Raw genomic sequence first — 17812 nt, 5'->3', positions numbered from 1 at the left:
ATAAATATTGTCGGGCATTATGATCTTCCTGATTCAGTTTAAACCAAGCAAGAAGTTTAGACTTGGTGTTTGTTAGGGCTAGCGGAATGCACCAAATAATAAGATAGGTAGAATAAGGTGCGTTCACAGCCCGGGGTCCACCGTGCAGAGATGGAACCTGCTGCCAAGTAATGACGGACTATATGGCGGTACAATGTGAATACACACTGGTTAACTTCACCCTGTGTGAAGGAAGCGAACCCTGTTAAGTCACAGGGCTGCGGTACCACACACAAGAGCTCAAGCAAGGAGTCTCCGCGTTCAGTCCTAAGACTTGGGATCTGAGTCAGTGTAGACTACTTGCGGTCGACACCACAACTGGGGTGTCAGTGAAACCAAAATAATAACAAAGGAATGCGTGTGGTGCCGCACTGGCAGACGCCACTAACCACCCAGGCTTGGGTCAGGAAAGCGCTGTGAAAGCGCACGACGCCGCACTGGCGGACACAGCAACTAGATGCTGTATGGTGTGTAACGTGCTGGTAGCTAAGTCGGGCGCTAGATAGTAATCATACATCTTCCGCGAACAGTCATCCAATAGGGAGGGTTATTTAAAGAGCGACTTTCACTCACAACACACACACGTTTACAAATGTACACTAGCACATGGCCGTGCGGCCATGCGAGCCTTAAATAGCTGCAGCACGTATAGGACCTTTCAAAGAAGGACCAATGGAATTGCTGTAGTACCTGAGCATGTGACCCTAGATCTCCACTGAGAGATCTTGCCCTGGGCATGCTCAGTGTGCAAAGCAGAACTTAGTCCTAGTACCTACAGGACCTTCCGTGAGAAGGACCAATGGAAGTCGCTGCAGTACCTGAGCATGTGACCCTAGATCTCCACTGAGAGATCTTGCCCTGGGCATGCTCAGTGTGTGCAAAGTAGGACTTAGTCTCAGAAGCATCAAACCGTAGTAGTACCCTATAGTGGCAGCGTCTCTATGGACAACAGGGCGCACGTCCTCACCAGGGGATCCATCCCAGTGTACGAATTCAAATATATATGAAGAGAAGGACAGCACCACAGCAATTGTGAAAAAACAGCTCCCGTGTACATTCTGCCATCTGCAGATGGCAGAATAAACACGGGAGCTGTTTTTTCACAATTGCTGTGGTGCTGTCCTTCTCTTCATATATATTAGTCTCAGAAGCGTCTGCTCGCTGCTGCCCAGCACTGGCTTGAATGGCAGAAGCTGGAAAAGCAGCAGCAACCCTATGCACAGAGTGAGACTGAGCAAGATGCTGGGACCGATGTCTCCGCTGAGCAGGCTCCACTGCGGCTGGAGAAGAATGGGAGACCGCAGCAGAGATGGTTCGAGATTCCCCCTGTGCAGAGGCGGGAACTCGACACCTAACAGAGTTTTTCTGCTGCACAGCTTCAGCTTCTTTACCTGGTATGAAGCATATTGTATGCTTGTCCTCAAGGTGGACATTTAATCTTTCCACATGATCAGTTTGATGGTGCATTTTATATTCCCTGAGTCTCCAGCATGCTTCAGATGCACTTACATATCGAGTTTTAAGTTATTTTTTACTTCATCCCATTCAACCCTAGCTTCTTGTTCTGTGGTAGAAATAACAAACTGGATATTTGCATAATCATGCCCTTTGTAAATGTATTTGAACAAATATTTTACACTTTGTATAGAACTGCAAATCTCAATGTTTATGTGGGCATTGTATTTTAAGGAAAGATTAGGATTGTAAGGTACATTTATCAACCCTGCTTCCACCAAGTGCAACAAAGTTGTTATCATCATGGTGTTGGTATTTAGGGTATCCATTTACTTTGCCATTAGTTTCGAAAACTGAAATCTTTGGCAAAGCCTTTGGTACAGTTCCCATTGTCCATACAGGGTGCATTTGGATTAAGTGGACCACATGGACCGTGTATCATGCAAGATTTTACAGTTTCATAAAGCTTCCGATGAGTGTCTTTGTGCGGGAGCTCTGCACAAACAATTTTGTCAATTCTTCCTTTATCCCAGGCTTTGTATTCCGGGGCCATAAATACCAATATGTATCCATGAGGGAGCCCTCTTTTTTGGAACTCAATTACATACACCATACCATTAACCCGTCCAAATCTGTGGTATGTGGTTAATTCTCCAAGTAGCAATTTTAATTTCATGTTAAATACTCGTGCTACTAAATCCGGCCTGTCGCATGGTTGCTGATTGGGAAGTAAATTTTCTCTGATTTCCCTCCATTTTGGATTGCACGTTACTGTTACAAATAAGTCTGGTTTGCCATATGTCCTGACCATTGCCATGGCATATTGGTAGTTTTGTGCCATATTTCTGGGACTTCCTTGGAAAGTTGATGGCAATACGACTTTTTTTCAGCTAGGATATCCATGTCCATGAAATGGTGTTTGGTTATGAATTGGTGAAGGACGTTATATTGTTTAGCTCTTATGGTACTTTTTTTTTTTTGCGTACCCAATTCAAATGGTTTGCTTCAGTTTTGCAATAGGCATCAACTATAAATTGGTGTGTCAGCTTTCCTGCATTCAGGAACTGGTTAAAAGTAACATCACAAATGAAGTTGAGTCACATTTCCTCAACCAACTGTTTTTTTTAGCTATAAAGTCCACCCACAGTCCCCATAAGGGAAAAGCAAAGGGTAGCACATTGGGTCACAGAGTCTACTCAGGATGTATATACAGGTCCTTCTCAAAAAATTAGCATATAGTGTTAAATTTCATTATTTACCATAATGTAATGATTACAATTAAACTTTCATATATTATAGATTCATTATCCACCAACTGAAATTTGTCACGTCTTTTATTGTTTTAATACTGATGATTTTGGCATACAACTCCTGATAACCCAAAAAACCTGTCTCAATAAATTAGCATATCAAGAAAAGGTTCTCTAAACGACCTATTACCCTAATCTTCTGAATCAACTAATTAACTCTAAACACATGCAAAAGATACCTGAGGCTTTTATAAACTCCCTGCCTGGTTCATTACTCAAAACCCCCATCATGGGTAAGACTAGCGACCTGACAGATGTCAAGAAGGCCATCATTGACACCCTCAAGCAAGAGGGTAAGACCCAGAAAGAAATTTCTCAACAAATAGGCTGTTCCCAGAGTGCTGTATCAAGGCACCTCAATGGTAAGTCTGTTGGAAGGAAACAATGTGGCAGAAAACGCTGTACAACGAGAAGAGGAGACCGGACCCTGAGGAAGATTGTGGAGAAGGACCGATTCCAGACCTTGGGGAACCTGAGGAAGCAGTGGACTGAGTCTGGTGTGGAAACATCCAGAGCCACCGTGCACAGGCGTGTGCAGGAAATGGGCTACAGGTGCCGAAATGGGCTACAGAGAAGCAGCACTGGACTGTTGCTAAGTGGTCCCAAGTCCTTTTTTCTGATGAAAGCAAATTTTGCATGTCATTCGGAAAGCAAGGTGCCAGAGTCTGGAGGAAGACTGGGGAGAAGGAAATGCCAAAATGCCTGAAGTCCAGTGTCAAGTACCCACAGTCAGTGATGGTGTGGGGTGCCATGTCAGCTGCTGGTGTTGGTCCACTGTGTTTCATCAAGGGCAGGGTCAATGCAGCTAGCTATCAGGAGATTTTGGAGCACTTCATGCTTCCATCGGCTGAAATGCTTTATGGAGATGAAGATTTCATTTTTCAGCACGACCTGGCACCTGCTCACAGTGCCAAAACCACTGGTAAATGGTTTACTGACCATGGTGTTACTGTGCTCAATTGGCCTGCCAACTCTCCTGACCTGAACCCCATAGAGAATCTGTGGGATATTGTGAAGAGAAAGTTGAGAGATGCAAGACCCAACACTCTGGATGAGCTTAAGGCCGCTATTGAAGCATCCTGGGCCTCCATAACATCTCAGCAGTGTCACAGGCTGATTGCCTCCATGCCACGCCGCATTGAAGCAGTCATTTCTGCCAAAGGATTCCCGACCAAGTATTGAGTGCATAACTGAACATTATTATTTGATGGTTTTTTTGTTTGTTATTAAAAAACACTTTTATTTGATTGGATGGGTGAAATATGCTAATTTATTGAGACAGGTTTTTTGGGTTATCAGGAGTTGTATGCCAAAATCATCAGTATTAAAAAAATAAAAGACGTGACAAATTTCAGTTGGTGGATAATGAATCTATAATATATGAAAGTTTACTTGTAATCATTACATTATGGTAAATAATGAAATTTAACACTATATGCTAATTTTTTGAGAAGGACCTGTATATTTAGTAAAATCCCACTTTTTGGATGAATGGTAATGTCACAGTTTTCTGTGGGTGCAACATCTGCGCTGTGGAAAATGGCAGCAATTTCCCCTCTGGCAGTTGGAGCATTGATTCTGCCGGGGTGAATAGTATTTACTTTTCCTCTCACAAAAGTCATGCTATATTCAATAGGCATTCGGTTTTATAGATTTGCTTGTAGCATTTCTTCTTGTTCAAATTGCAACATATTTTTGTATTCTCTAGAGAAAAGAGTGATATCTTTGAGAATTCTTTGTAGATTTTCCATTCCATTACAAATGCATCCGCTGTTAGCTGGATTTTGCATTCTTTCATTCAAGGCTTGAACCGAATCCAGAATAAATAACTGGGCGTATTTTGGTAATTCACCTTGGTTAGGGTGAAACGCAGAAATGGCATGGTAAATTTGCCCATGGATTCTGTAACAGAAAGGACCTGATCGCCTGTTAATTGATTGGTCAATTTGTGCACCCATTGATGCAAAAGCATTTGCACTATTGTATGATCTTATGTTTTCCATAAAATTCTTGGAGTTTGGTTCCAATATCTTCATGCAATTAGTAATATAGTGATTAGTGTTGAGCATTCCAATACCGCAAGTATCGGGTATCGGCCAATATTTGCGGTATCGGAATTCCGATACCGAGTTCCGATATTTTTGCGATATCGGGAATCGGTATCGGGATCCATATTCATGTGTAAAATAAAGAATAAAAATAAAAAATATTGATATACTCACCCTCGGACGCGCCCTGGTTGAAACCGCTGTAACCGGCAGTCTCCCCTCCTAAGAATGAGCGAGTGAAGGACCTGCGATGACGTCGCGGCTTGTGATTAGTCGTGTGAGCGGTCACATGAGCGGTCACGTGACCAATCACAAGCCGCGACGTCATCGAAGGTCCTTCCCCCTGCATTCTTAGGAACAGAGGCTGCCGGTTACACCGCTTATAGCCGGGGGCCGTCGGAGGGGTGATATTTTTTTATTTTTATTCTTTATTTTTTACATGAATATGGATCCCAGGGCCTGAAGGAGAGTTTCCTCTCCTTCAGACCCTGGGAACCATTACAGGATACCTTCCAATATTTGCATCCCATTGACTTGTATTGGTATCGGATATCGGTATCGGCGATATCCGATATTTTTCGGATATCGGCCAGTACAATCCGATACGGATACTTTCAAATATCGGACGGTATCGCTCAACACTAATAGTGATGCATTCATACTTCTTCCATTATGATGGTTCCATTATGACAACAGTTTGTTGTAGTTTCATTTGGAAATGGTTGGCATTACAAAATGAGCATTTGTTGTTCATTGGGCCAAGATAGCATGCATCAATGTCATCTTCATTTTAGTTTTCAGCAAGCAAAGCAGTGTTGCAAAATTTTATGTTCTTACCCGAGTGGGCAGGTTGTTTAGTATGGGCTACTCTTTTTGTCTCTGCATTGCCTTTGCGGTGCTGCTGAAGCTCACCTTCTGTCATGCGCTGTTGGGCAGACCTATGCCTTTCAGCATTAGCTTTGTGTATCTGTTGACATTTTTTGTTTGAGATTATGATGGGCAGCCCTTCTTCGGAGAGTATTTTCTTCACGTTGCAATTTAAGGTCCTGTTTTTAACCCTACTTCTACGAACCTTTTGAGCTTCAGCCCTTTTTGATTTTTTTGCCTGAGTTTCCCCCTGAGAAAGAACGTGCTGGCGTTTGGAGGGCATTATTATGAAATTAGGGAATGAAAAAGGTTGTAAACTTTCCTTAAAATATTTAGATTTCAGATTCCTCAGTGGTTGGCACCTTTCAATGGCTAACTGCAAAGATGATGTCTACTGGCTAACACGGTACAAAGATATACCGTATATACTCGAGTATAAGCCGACCCGAGTATAAGCCGACCCCCCTAATTTTGCCACAAAAAACTGGGAAAACTTATTGACTCGAGTATAAGCCTAGGGTGGAAATGCAGCATTTACCGGTGAATTTCAAAAATAAAAATAGATCATTATTTCCCCATAGCTGTGCCATATAGTGCTCTGCACCGTTCATATTTCCCCATAGGTGTGAACCATATAGTGCTCTGCACCGTTCATTGTGCCCCCTAGCTGTGCCATATACGGTGCTCTGCACCGTTCATTGTGCCCCATAGATGTGCCATATACGGTGCTCTGCACCGTTCACTGTGCCCCATAGCTGTGCCATATACGGTGCTCTGCACCGTTCACTGTGCCCCATAGCTGTGCTGTGCCATATACGGTGCTCTGCACCGTTCACTGTGCCCCATACATAGCTGTGCTGTGCCATATACGGTGCTCTGCACCGTTCACTGTGCCCCATAGCTGTGCTGTGCCATATACGGTGCTCTGCACCGTTCACTGTGCCCCATAGCTGTGCTGTGCCATATACGGTGCTCTGCACCGTTCACTGTGCCCCATAGCTGTGCTGTGCCATATACGGTGCTCTGCACCGTTCACTGTGCCCCATAGCTGTGCTGTGCCATATACGGTGCTCTGCACCGTTCACTGTGCCCCATAGCTGTGCTGTGCCATATACGGTGCTCTGCACCGTTCACTGTGCCCCATAGCTGTGCTGTGCCATATACGGTGCTCTGCACCGTTCACTGTGCCCCATAGCTGTGCTGTGCCATATACGGTGCTCTGCACCGTTCACTGTGCCCCATAGCTGTGCTGTGCCATATACGGTGCTCTGCACCGTTCACTGTGCCCCATAGCTGTGCTGTGCCATATACGGTGCTCTGCACCGTTCACTGTGCCCCATAGCTGTGCTGTGCCATATACGGTGCTCTGCACCGTTCACTGTGCCCCATAGCTGTGCTGTGCCATATACGGTGCTCTGCACCGTTCACTGTGCCCCATAGATGTTCCACATAAATTTGTGCCGCCGCTGCCGCAATAAAGAAAAAAAAACACATACTCACCTCCCTTGATTGCAGCTCCCGGCGTCTCGTTCCGGCGCCTCCATCTTCCCGGCGTCTCTGCTCTGACTGATCAGGCAGAGGGCGCCGCGCACACTATATGCGTCATCGCGCCCTCTGCCTGAACAGTCAGAGAGCGCAGACGCCGGGAAGATGGAGGCGCCGGCCGGGAAGATGGATCGGCGCCCGGCGGCTGGAACGAGGACAGGTGAATATGCTATACTTACCTAGTCCTGGCGATCCTCGCGCTGTCCCCTCCTGTCTTCGGCGCTGCAGCTTCTTTCTCTATCAGCGGTCACCGGCACCGCTGATTAGAGAAATGAATAAGCGGCTCCGCCCCTATGGGAGGTGGAGCCGCTTATTCATTTCTGTAATGAGCGGTCCCACGTGACCGCTGAAGAGAGGAAGAAACTGCAGCGCCGAAGACGGGGAGGAAGGCAGGGACAGCGCGAGGATCGCTGGGACTAGGTAAGTATACCTCAGCGCCCTCACCCCCTCACCCGCCGACCCCACCGCTACCGTGACTCGAGTATAAGCCGAGGGGGGCACTTTCAGCCCAAAAATTTGGGCTGAAAATCTCGGCTTATACTCGAGTATATACGGTATGTTTAAACTTTTATTTTTTATCTATATTCATTAGAAGGTGGTTGGATTGCTGCACTGACGTATTTTCTATATATTCAGTAAAAAGTCACTGGCCCAGATGCTTAACTTACAAAATGGCTCCTGAAGTGCTTTATCTATATTCATTAGAAAGTGGTTGGATTGCTGCGCTGACGCATTTTCTATATACAGTGCCTTGCGAAAGTATTCGACCCCCTGGAACTTTTCAACCTTTTCCCACATATCATGCTTCAAGCATAGAGATACCAAATGTAAATTTTTGGTGAAGAATCAACAACAAGTGGAACACAATTGTGAAGTTGAACATAATTTATTGGTTATTTTAAATTTTTGTGGAAATTCAAAAACTGAAAAGTGGGGCATGCAATATTAATTGGCCCCTTTAACTTAATACTTAGTTGCACCACCTTTTGCTGCGCTTACAGCTGCAAGTCGCTTGGGGTATGTCTCTATCAGTTTTGTACAATAAGAGACTGAAATTCTTGTCCATTCTTGATTGGCAAACAGCTCGAGCTCAGTGAGGTTTGATGGAGATCGTTTCTGAACAGCAGTTTTCAGCTCTTTCCACAGATTCTCGATTGGATTGGGGTCTGGACTTTGACTTGGCCATTCTAACAACTGGATACGTTTATTTGTGAACCATTCCATTGTAGATTTTGCTTTATGTTTGGGATCATTGTCTTGTTGGAAGACAAATCTCCGTCCCAGTCTCAGGTCTTTTGCAGACTCCAACAGGTTTTCTTCACGAATGGTCCTGTATTTGGCTCCATCCATCTTCTCATCAATTTTATCCATCTTCCCTGTCCCTGCTGAAGAAAAGCAGGCCCTCACCATGATGCTGCCACCATCATTTTTGACAGTGGGGATGGTGTGTTCAAGATGATGATCTGTGTTCCCTTTATGCCAAACATATCTTTTGGCATTGTTGCCAAAAAGTATGATTTTGGTTTTATCTGACCAGAGCACCTTCTTCAACATGTTTGGTGTGTCTCCCAGGTGGCTTGTTGCAAACTTAACCCTTCACAACCTTGCCCTTTTCTGTTTTTGCGTTCTCGTTTTTCACTCCCCTCCTTCCCAGAGCCATAACTTTATTATTTTTCCGTCAATATGGCCATGTGAGGGCTTGTTTTTTGCAGGACAAGTTGCAATTTTCAACGACATCATTGAATTTAGCAAGTCATCTACTAGAAAACGGGAAAAATATTCCAAGTGCGTTGAAATTGCAAACAAAAGTGCAATCCTACACTTGTTTTTTGTTTGGCTTTTTTGCTAGGTTCATTAAATGCTAAAACTGACCTGCCATTTTGATTTTCCAGGTCAGTATGAGTTCATAGACACCAAACATGTCTAGGTTACGTTTTATCTAAGTGGTAAAAAAAAATTCCAAACTTTACTAAAAAAAAAAAAAAATTGCGCAATTTTCCGTTACCCATAGCGTCTCCATTTTTCGTGATCTGGGGTCAGGTGAGGGCTTATTTTTTGCGTGCCAAGCTGGCATTTTTAATAATTCCATGTTTATGCAGATATGTACTTTTAATCGCCCGTTATTGCATTTTAATGCAAAGTTGTGGCGAGCAAAAAACCGTAATTCTGCCGTTTCTAAATATTTTCTCGCTAAGCCGTTTAGTGATCAGGTTAATCCTTTTTTTATTGATAGATCGGGCGATTCTGAATGTGGCGATACCAAATATGTGTAGGTTTGATTTTTTTTTTATTGTTTTATTTTGAATGGGGCCAAAGGTGATTTAAACATTTATATTTTTATTTTTTTTTCATATTTTTTAAAACATTTTTTTTAACTTTTGCCATGCTTCAATAGCCTCCATGGGAGGATAGAAGCTGGCACAACTGGATCAACTCTGCTACATAGCAGCGACCATCAGATCGCTGCTATGTAGCTGAAATGCAGGCTTGCTATGAGCGCCGACCACAGGGGGCGCTCACAGCAGGCCGGCATCAGTAACCATAGAAGTCTCAAGGACCATCCTGACGAATCGCCAACCCCCGATCATGTTACGGGGTCGGCGATGCGATCATTTCCGGCCCTGCGGCCAGAAGCGCCGGTTAAATGCCGCCGTCAGCGTTTGACAGCGGCATTTAACTGGTTAATAGCGGCGGGCGAATCGCGATTTCACCCGCCGCTATTGCGGGCACATGTCAGCTGTTCAACAGCTGACATGTCACGGCTTTGAGGTGGTCTCAGCGCCGGAGCCCACAACAAAGCAGGGGACCCGACCTCCGCCGTAATAGTACGGCGGAGGTCGGGAAGGGGTTAAACAACACCTTTTATGGATATCTTTGAGAAATGGCTTTCTTCTTGCCACTGTCATGGTCAACTGCAGCCGCTGATGCGGCCAAGCCCATGGATGCCCCCAAGCCGACCAACTTCAGAAGGCGTGGGCGCTCATCCCCCGGAGACACGATATGGACCCTTTATACCGCAGAGGGGGACCCGGGCCTACCCAAACTAGGGGAGGGCAGAGACCGGGGTTCTGTGGCAGCTGAGCATGAGGACATGAGGAAGAGACATGTAGGAGTTGATTACACCGCACAACTTCAGGTATAGAGAAAGTAAAGTTTACTAAAGTAAAATCACACAGTATATAAACCAAACATGACTATGCCAGGCTCCCGATTCCACACCTCCAGAAGGGTACCACCCCGGCACCAACAGATCACTGAGGCACATATAGGCGGGACATCAGGACACAGGCAGGACATCAGGGTAAACAAGGTCATCAGGACGCAGGCAAGACATCAGGGTACAGACAGGACATCAGGAAGGACATCAGGACACAGGCAGGACATCAGGACACAGGCATGGTTACAGTATACAGACAGGACATCTGGACCCAGGGTTACCGGCAGACATCAGACAGGAGTCGTTCGGTTCCGGACATCTGACACGACCTACAAGCACCACCAGTCATAAGGCTCCAAGCGCCAGGCAGCGGTCATCAGGTTCCAGTCTGCTGTCATCAGGCTCCGGGCATCGGTCCTAGGAAGAAACTCAAGCATGATGGTGCAAGCCCCGCTGTACTGGACGTGAGCCAGATGGGGTTAGCACCGCATGGTAGTCAGAGCACAAAGTAGTAAATGCTCAGCAGAAACACCGGTTACAAAGAGACTCAAAGTCACTGGGTGTAAGGCTCCAGATGCAGAGGAATTCCAGGAACATAATCACAACAGATACATTTCAGACATGTTCAGGTGCTGGACAGGTACATGACCAAGGATTTGGGCCTAGATATACTGCCTCCAGGACAGGTGCCAGAACAGGACAAAATAGGAATCAAGGCAAGGACTTTGGTACCAAAACATAGACAGGAGAGGTCCAGGAACACAACCACATACAGCAAAGTTCAGGAGCTTTGTGAGTAGCTCAGGCCCCCCATAGGGCAGGGGAACTTTATATAGGAGCTGCCCCTCAGCAATTGGCTATGGACAGCATTTCAAGTACGCACACTAACCCGCGCACACCCTAAGCACAAACAGAAACCATTACAGCACAATCAAGTGCAGGAACTGAGGCTCAGGGCACCAGGCTGTGACTGCACGCACTGACACACATGGAAAGTCATGCACCAGCTGCAGATGACCTCGCAACCCGCGGACAGCTTCCACAGCGGCAACCAGGGACCGCACATGCGGATGGCCATGCAGCAGGGCAAAGACCTAACCACCCATGTACAGCTGCGCATCAGAGCAGGGAACTGAGAAGGCTCCATACAGGTAACAGCCAACAGTATCCCAGCTCAAATTAGGGAGAAAGGAGCAAAGGGTTAAAGCAAAGACATGTACTGCTGAAAACCAGATACAGACAGAACGGCGTGACTGCCACTCATCCATAAAGGCCAGATTTGTGCAGTGTCCGAAAGATTGTTGTCCTGTAAAAAGACTGTCCCACCTCAGCTGTAGATCTCTGCAGTTCATCCAGAGTGATCATGGGCCTCTTGGCTGCAGCTCTGATCAGTCTTCTCCTTGTTTGAGATGAAAGTTTTGAAGGATGGCCAGGTCTTGGTAGATTTGCAGTGGTATAATACTCCTTTCATTTCAATATGATCACTTGCACAGTGCTTCTTGGGATGTTTAAAGTTTTGGAAATCATTTTGTATCCAAATCCAGCTTTAAACTTCTCCACAACAGTATCACGGACCGGCCTGTTGTGTTCCTTGGTCTTTATAATGATCTCTGTGCTTCAAACAGAACCCTGAGACTATCACAGAGCAGGTACGTTTATACAGAGACTTGATTCCACTTGTTGTTGATTCTTCACAAAAAATTTACATTTGGTATCTTTATGTTTGAAGCATGATATGTGGGAAAAGGTTGAAAAGTTGCAGCCTGGTCTCACTGCAAGGGATGGCCTTGGAGGCCTTCTGTCATCTGGGGGGTGCTTACTGTAGTTCTGTACAATCCAAGGGTGTTTAAGTACATCCCTCAGAGCAGAGGCGTAGCTAGGGTTTTGGTTCAGAGGAAGCGAAATTTTGGAGTGGTCCTCTAACCAGGTAACCTTGATTACAACTGGATTATGCACCCTATAAGTGGAGGAGAACCTCAGCAGATGACCGTGCTGTTGCTAAAAATAATTTCTATATAAAGACCAATATTGATATTATCACCATATGGTCAGTGGTAAATATCAGTCCTACGGAACATATACCTATAGGAGATCATGGCACAGTTATAGATGGTGATTTACAGAGGACGATCTTTCTGAAGGAATCATTCTCTTTTCCCAATTTTTCCATTTGGCCCAGACTAGCTTGACAATTTCTTCCATCTGCAGAGATTACAACAAAGACACATTTCTCTCCTCATATTCCAGCCATCACATCTATTTCCAAACTGCACAAACTCCTCATCCTGCTGATATCCCAATACTGAGCCGCTGCTGCCGTATGTGTCCCTATTACTGCATCTGCTCTGTGGAACAGTGTGCCTCTAGATGGTAAAAAACCCTCTATAATATAGTAATGCCGGGTGACCTTGCCCTAGAAAACAGTGCCCACATTTTGTCATCTAGAAACCTAGAAAGTAATAATGCCCTGTGTGCCCCTTTGACAGTCACAGTAACCCAAGTCCTCTATAACAATAAGTGCCCACTTTACATTTAATAATGTCCTGAGTCTCCCCCCGTACAGCTCCTCTATACACAGTATAATGACCCCTCGCTGTATAGTACCACCCACACACTATACTGACCAATTAGTAGCCACCAAACTTTATTGGCTCCAAAACGGAATGATGGCCCCCTCACTGTAATCTCCACACTGTATGATGACCCCCTAGATAGCCTCCATATAGCATAATGCACCAGATAGTTCTCAATATAGTATAATGAACTCCTCGTAGGCCTCTATAACGTAATGTATTCCCCATAGGCAAGCTCTATAGAACAATGCACTCCCCATAGACAGACTCTATAGCATAATGAACCCCCACAAAGGCAGACTCTATACTATAATGCAGCCCCCATAGGCAGATTCTATAGTATAACGCACCCCTCCCCATAGGCAGACTTTATAGTATAATGCTCACACCCCCTCCCGATAAGCAGACCCTATAGTATGCTGCACACACACCCTCCCCATAGGCAGACCCTATAGTATGCTGCACACACACCCTCCCCATAGGCAGACTCTATAGTATACTGCACACACCCCCTCCCCATAGGCAGACTCTACGGTATACGACACACACCCCCTCCCCATAGACAAGCCCTATAGTATGCTGCACACACACCCTCCCCATAGACAGACACTATAGTATGCTGCACACACACCTACCTCATAGGCAGGCCCTATAGCATACTGCACACACCCCCTCCCCATAGGCAGACTCTATAGTATATGGCACACACCCCCTCCCCATAGGCAGACCCTATAATATACTGCACACACACCCTCCCCATAGGCAGACCCTATAGCATACTGCACACACCCCCTACCCATAGGCAGACAGTCAGACTCTATATAATATAAAGCAAATCATAAAAGCAATAAATTGAATACTCACCTCTCTTCTTCCTGGTTCCTCTGCTTCTCTGTGTGCCCGCAAACCTCCGGACAGTGGGCGCCGAGCAGTGACGTCCCTCTCTCATCAATGTGGTCAGCCATATCTGCATCCAGCCGATATAGCTGAACCTGCAATGATGGGCGGGGGGCCCACTGCTGGCAACGGGCCTCCCACCGCCTACTCAGGGGTCCCTTAGTGGCCGGGTGGCAGTGCGGGAAGATAGATTCTCCCTGCTCTGCCAGAGAATGTAACTGTATCGACGTGCTGTGCACGCCAATACAGTTATAGTAGCGTAGCTCTGGGTGGGCCCCCTCAGAGCGCAGGGCCGGGGCGACCACCCCTCTGCCCCCTGGTAGCTACGTTACTGCCTCAGAGGCAGCCTGTGAATGGGGTTGTACTTTAGAAGTTTATAGATGAGGACTCTGGCGCCCTCTAACACATAAGGAGGGTACTGCTACTCCACCTTTGAAATTCTGCAGTAAGTTTTCTCCAACTAGGAACTCGTAGCAGAGGACAATGAGACTCCACTGGTCAACCTTTTCATAGTGCATCCGACCTTCAATCATCTCAGGGGGCAGGTTGTCCAAGGTCCTGCAACATCGTCCTCCTTGAAGATGGGGCATGCACTGACCAGCAAAAGTCAGCAGTCTTCAGCTCTACATTGGACCCCAGTAGGAGATTCTCAGGCTTGATGTCCCGGTGGATGACTTTCTTCGAGTGACAATACAGGAGGGCATCTGCAAATTCAGTGATGTAAGTAGCAGATCTCTGCTCATCAAATTGTGTGCCCCTCTGGAGCTCCCTGTAAAGCTCCCCACGGGGGTCATAATCCAAGATGAGGTGGACTGTGGTAGTATTATGAAAATAGTGTTGGGATGCCTCAAGTGAAACTGCATTTCCACCTCTCGGCGCAGCAGGTGTTCTACCCCTTCCTTCTCCTCTTGGGACTTGAACAGAAGAACATATATATATATTTATACCTCTTGTCATGACTGACATGTGTAACAGCCGACCATCACATGTTATTTAAAACTAAGGCATTATAGAGGAATTGGATCATGTTGTTCATAGATTTAAATGGTGGAATGACTTATTTATATTCTAGCCATAAGGGTTTTTAGTGAGGGCATGTCATACGTATGGATCATCCAACAGATTATCAAAAGTGTATAGCTATTATTATATGAACTACTTTACAAAACAAAGAGAAATAATAGTTTATATATCTCTCAATTAATGTCTATGTTAAAATAATAAAATAATAATTACAGTACCTGCCATATGATAATCGCATTTTTATTATTAATGCATTATATATCCAAAAGTTTAGACACACCTTCTCATTTAAAGATTTTTCTGTATTTTCATGACTATTAAAATTGTAAAGTCACACTGAAGGCATCAAAACTATGAATTAACACATGTGGAATTATATACTTAACAAAAAAATGTGAAACAACTGAGACTATGACTTATATTCTAAGTTCTTCAAAGTAGCCACCTTTTACTTTGATGACTGCTTTGCACACTCTTGGCATTCTCTTGATGAGCTTCAAGAGGCAGTCACCGGAAATGGTTTTCACTTCACAGGTGTGCTCTGTCAGGTTTAATAAGTGGTATTTCTTGCCTTATAAATGGGGTTGGGACCATCAGTTGTGTTGAGCAGAAGTCTGGTGGATACACAGCTGATAGTCCTACTGAATATACTGTTAGAATTTGTATTAAGCAAGAAAAAAGCAGCTATGAAATGAAGGTCAGTCAGCCTGAAAAATTGGGAAAACTTTGAAAGTGTCCCCAAGTGCAGTTGCAAAAACCATCAAGCGCTACAAAGAAACTGGCTCACATGAGGACCACCCCAGGAAAGGAAGACCAAGAGTCACCTCTGCTTCTGAAGATAAGTTTACCCAAGTCACCAGCCTCAGAAATCGCAGGTTAACAGCATCTCAGATTAGAGACCAGGTCAATGCCACACAGAGTTGTAGCAGCAGACACATCTCTACAACAACTGTAAAGAGGAGACTTTGTGCAGCAGGCCTTCATGGTTAAATAGCTGCTAGGAAACCACTGCTAAGGACAGGCAACAAGCAGAAGAGACTTGTTTGGGCTAAAGAACACAAGGAGTGGACATTAGACCAATGGAAATCTGTGCTTTGTTCTGATGAGTCCAAATTTGAGATCTTTGGTTCCAACACCGTGTCTTTGTGCGACGCAGAAAAGATGGACTCTACATGCCTGGTTCCCACCGTGAAGCATGGAGGAGGAGGTGTGATGGTGTGGGGGCGCTTTGCTGGTGACACTTTTGGGGATTTATTCAAAATTAAAGGCATACTGAACAAGCATAGCTACCACAGCATCTTGCTGCGGCATGCTATTCCATCCGGTTTGCGTTTAGTTGGACCATCATTTATTTTTCCACTGAACAATGACCCCAAACACACCTCCAGGCTGTGTAAGGGCTATTTGACCAAGAAGGAGAGTGATGGGGTGCTACGCCAGATGGCCTGGCCTCCACAGTCACCAGACCTGAACCCAATCGAGATGGTTTGGGGTGAGCTGGACCGCAGAGTGAAGGCAAAAGGGCCAGCAAGTGCTAAGCATCTCTGGGAACTCCTTCAAGATTGTTGGAAGACCATTCCCGGTGACTACCTCTTGAAGCTCATCAAGAGAATGCCAAGAGTGCGCAAAGCAGTCATCAAAGCAAAAGGTGTCTACTTTGAAGAACCTAGAATATAAGACATCATTTCAGTTGTTTCACACTTTTTTGTTATGTATATAATTCCACATGTGTTAATTCATAGTTTTGATGCCTTCAGTGTGAATTTACAATTTTAATAGTCATGAAAATACAGAAAAATCTTTAAATGAGAAGGCGTGTCCAACCTTTTGGTCTGTACTGTATATGAATCTGTGTTCGCCCCTCCCTTTTGTTATTTACTTTCATCGGTGGATTCACATCCTCTATTTTTTTTATTTCAGTATGATTTATCTTTATGTCTCCTCATTCTCCACCACTAGATTACCAGGCTTAACGTCTTCTGTGCCGCTACAGGTAGTCCAATTTTTGGCAAGGGTGTCTATGATGCCCATAGTATATTTTTAAAAAATATATCCCCCTTGGGGAAATGTTTGACAGCCCATGCACTGCGTGTATGGGCATTACAAGTCTAGGAGACACACTCCCTTACTTTTGGCCTAGTTTTTAATGAGGTCTTCAGCAATGTCAACTCATTCTCCACCACTACATCACCACGCTTAATGTGTTCTATCCTGCTATAGACAGTCCAATTTTTGGCAAGGTGTCTATGATGCCCATAGTATATTTTTAAAAAATGTATCCCCCTTGGGGAAATGTTTGCCAGCCCATACACTTAGTGCATGGGTATTACAAGTCTAGGAGACCCGCTCCTTTAAATTGGGCCTAGTTCCACCTCTCATAATTTTCCACCACTAGATCACCAGGGTTCACGTGTTCCGTGCTGCTACAGACAGTCAATTTTTTGGCAAGGGTGTCTATCATTCCCATTCAATATTTTAAAAAAATTTCCCCCATGGAGAAATGTTTGTCAGCCCATGCACTTAGTGTATGGGCATTACGAGTCTTGGAGACCGGCTCCTTTAAATTGGGCCTAGTTTTTAATGAGGCCTTCCACCACCTCTCATCATTTTCCACCACTAGATCACCAGGGTTCACGTGTTCCGTGCTGCTACAGTCAATTTTTTGGCAGGGATGTCTATCATCCCCATTAAATAATTTTTAAGAATGTACCCCCTATGGGGAAATGTTTGTCAGACTATGCACTTAGTGTATGGGAATTACAAGTCTAGGAGACCCGCTCCTTTGTAATGGGACAGTTTTTTATGAGGCCCTCCTCCATGTTTCTTCCAAGGGGGATTTGGGTACGTGCAAATTTGGGTCAAGGCGGCCCTTACATCCAATGCATAAGGAAACAGTAT

General features: G+C 45.1%; 1 protein-coding gene and 1 pseudogene across 1 annotated transcript in view; one reads left to right on the top strand and one right to left on the bottom strand.

Moving 5' to 3' along the window:
- UNC93A (unc-93 homolog A) overlaps nucleotides 1-17812 on the top strand; it is a 429770-nt gene that overhangs the window by 132386 nt on the left and 279572 nt on the right. The gene's annotated exons all lie outside the window — the stretch shown is intronic.
- Nucleotides 10767-14823, bottom strand: LOC138680735 (aurora kinase A-A-like; annotated as a pseudogene).

This window comes from Ranitomeya imitator, chromosome 5 (assembly GCF_032444005.1).
Source record: "Ranitomeya imitator isolate aRanImi1 chromosome 5, aRanImi1.pri, whole genome shotgun sequence".
Classification (NCBI taxonomy): domain Eukaryota; kingdom Metazoa; phylum Chordata; class Amphibia; order Anura; family Dendrobatidae; genus Ranitomeya; species Ranitomeya imitator.
Note: the sequence above shows the minus strand (reverse complement) of the source record. Positions and strands in the feature narration are given on the sequence as shown.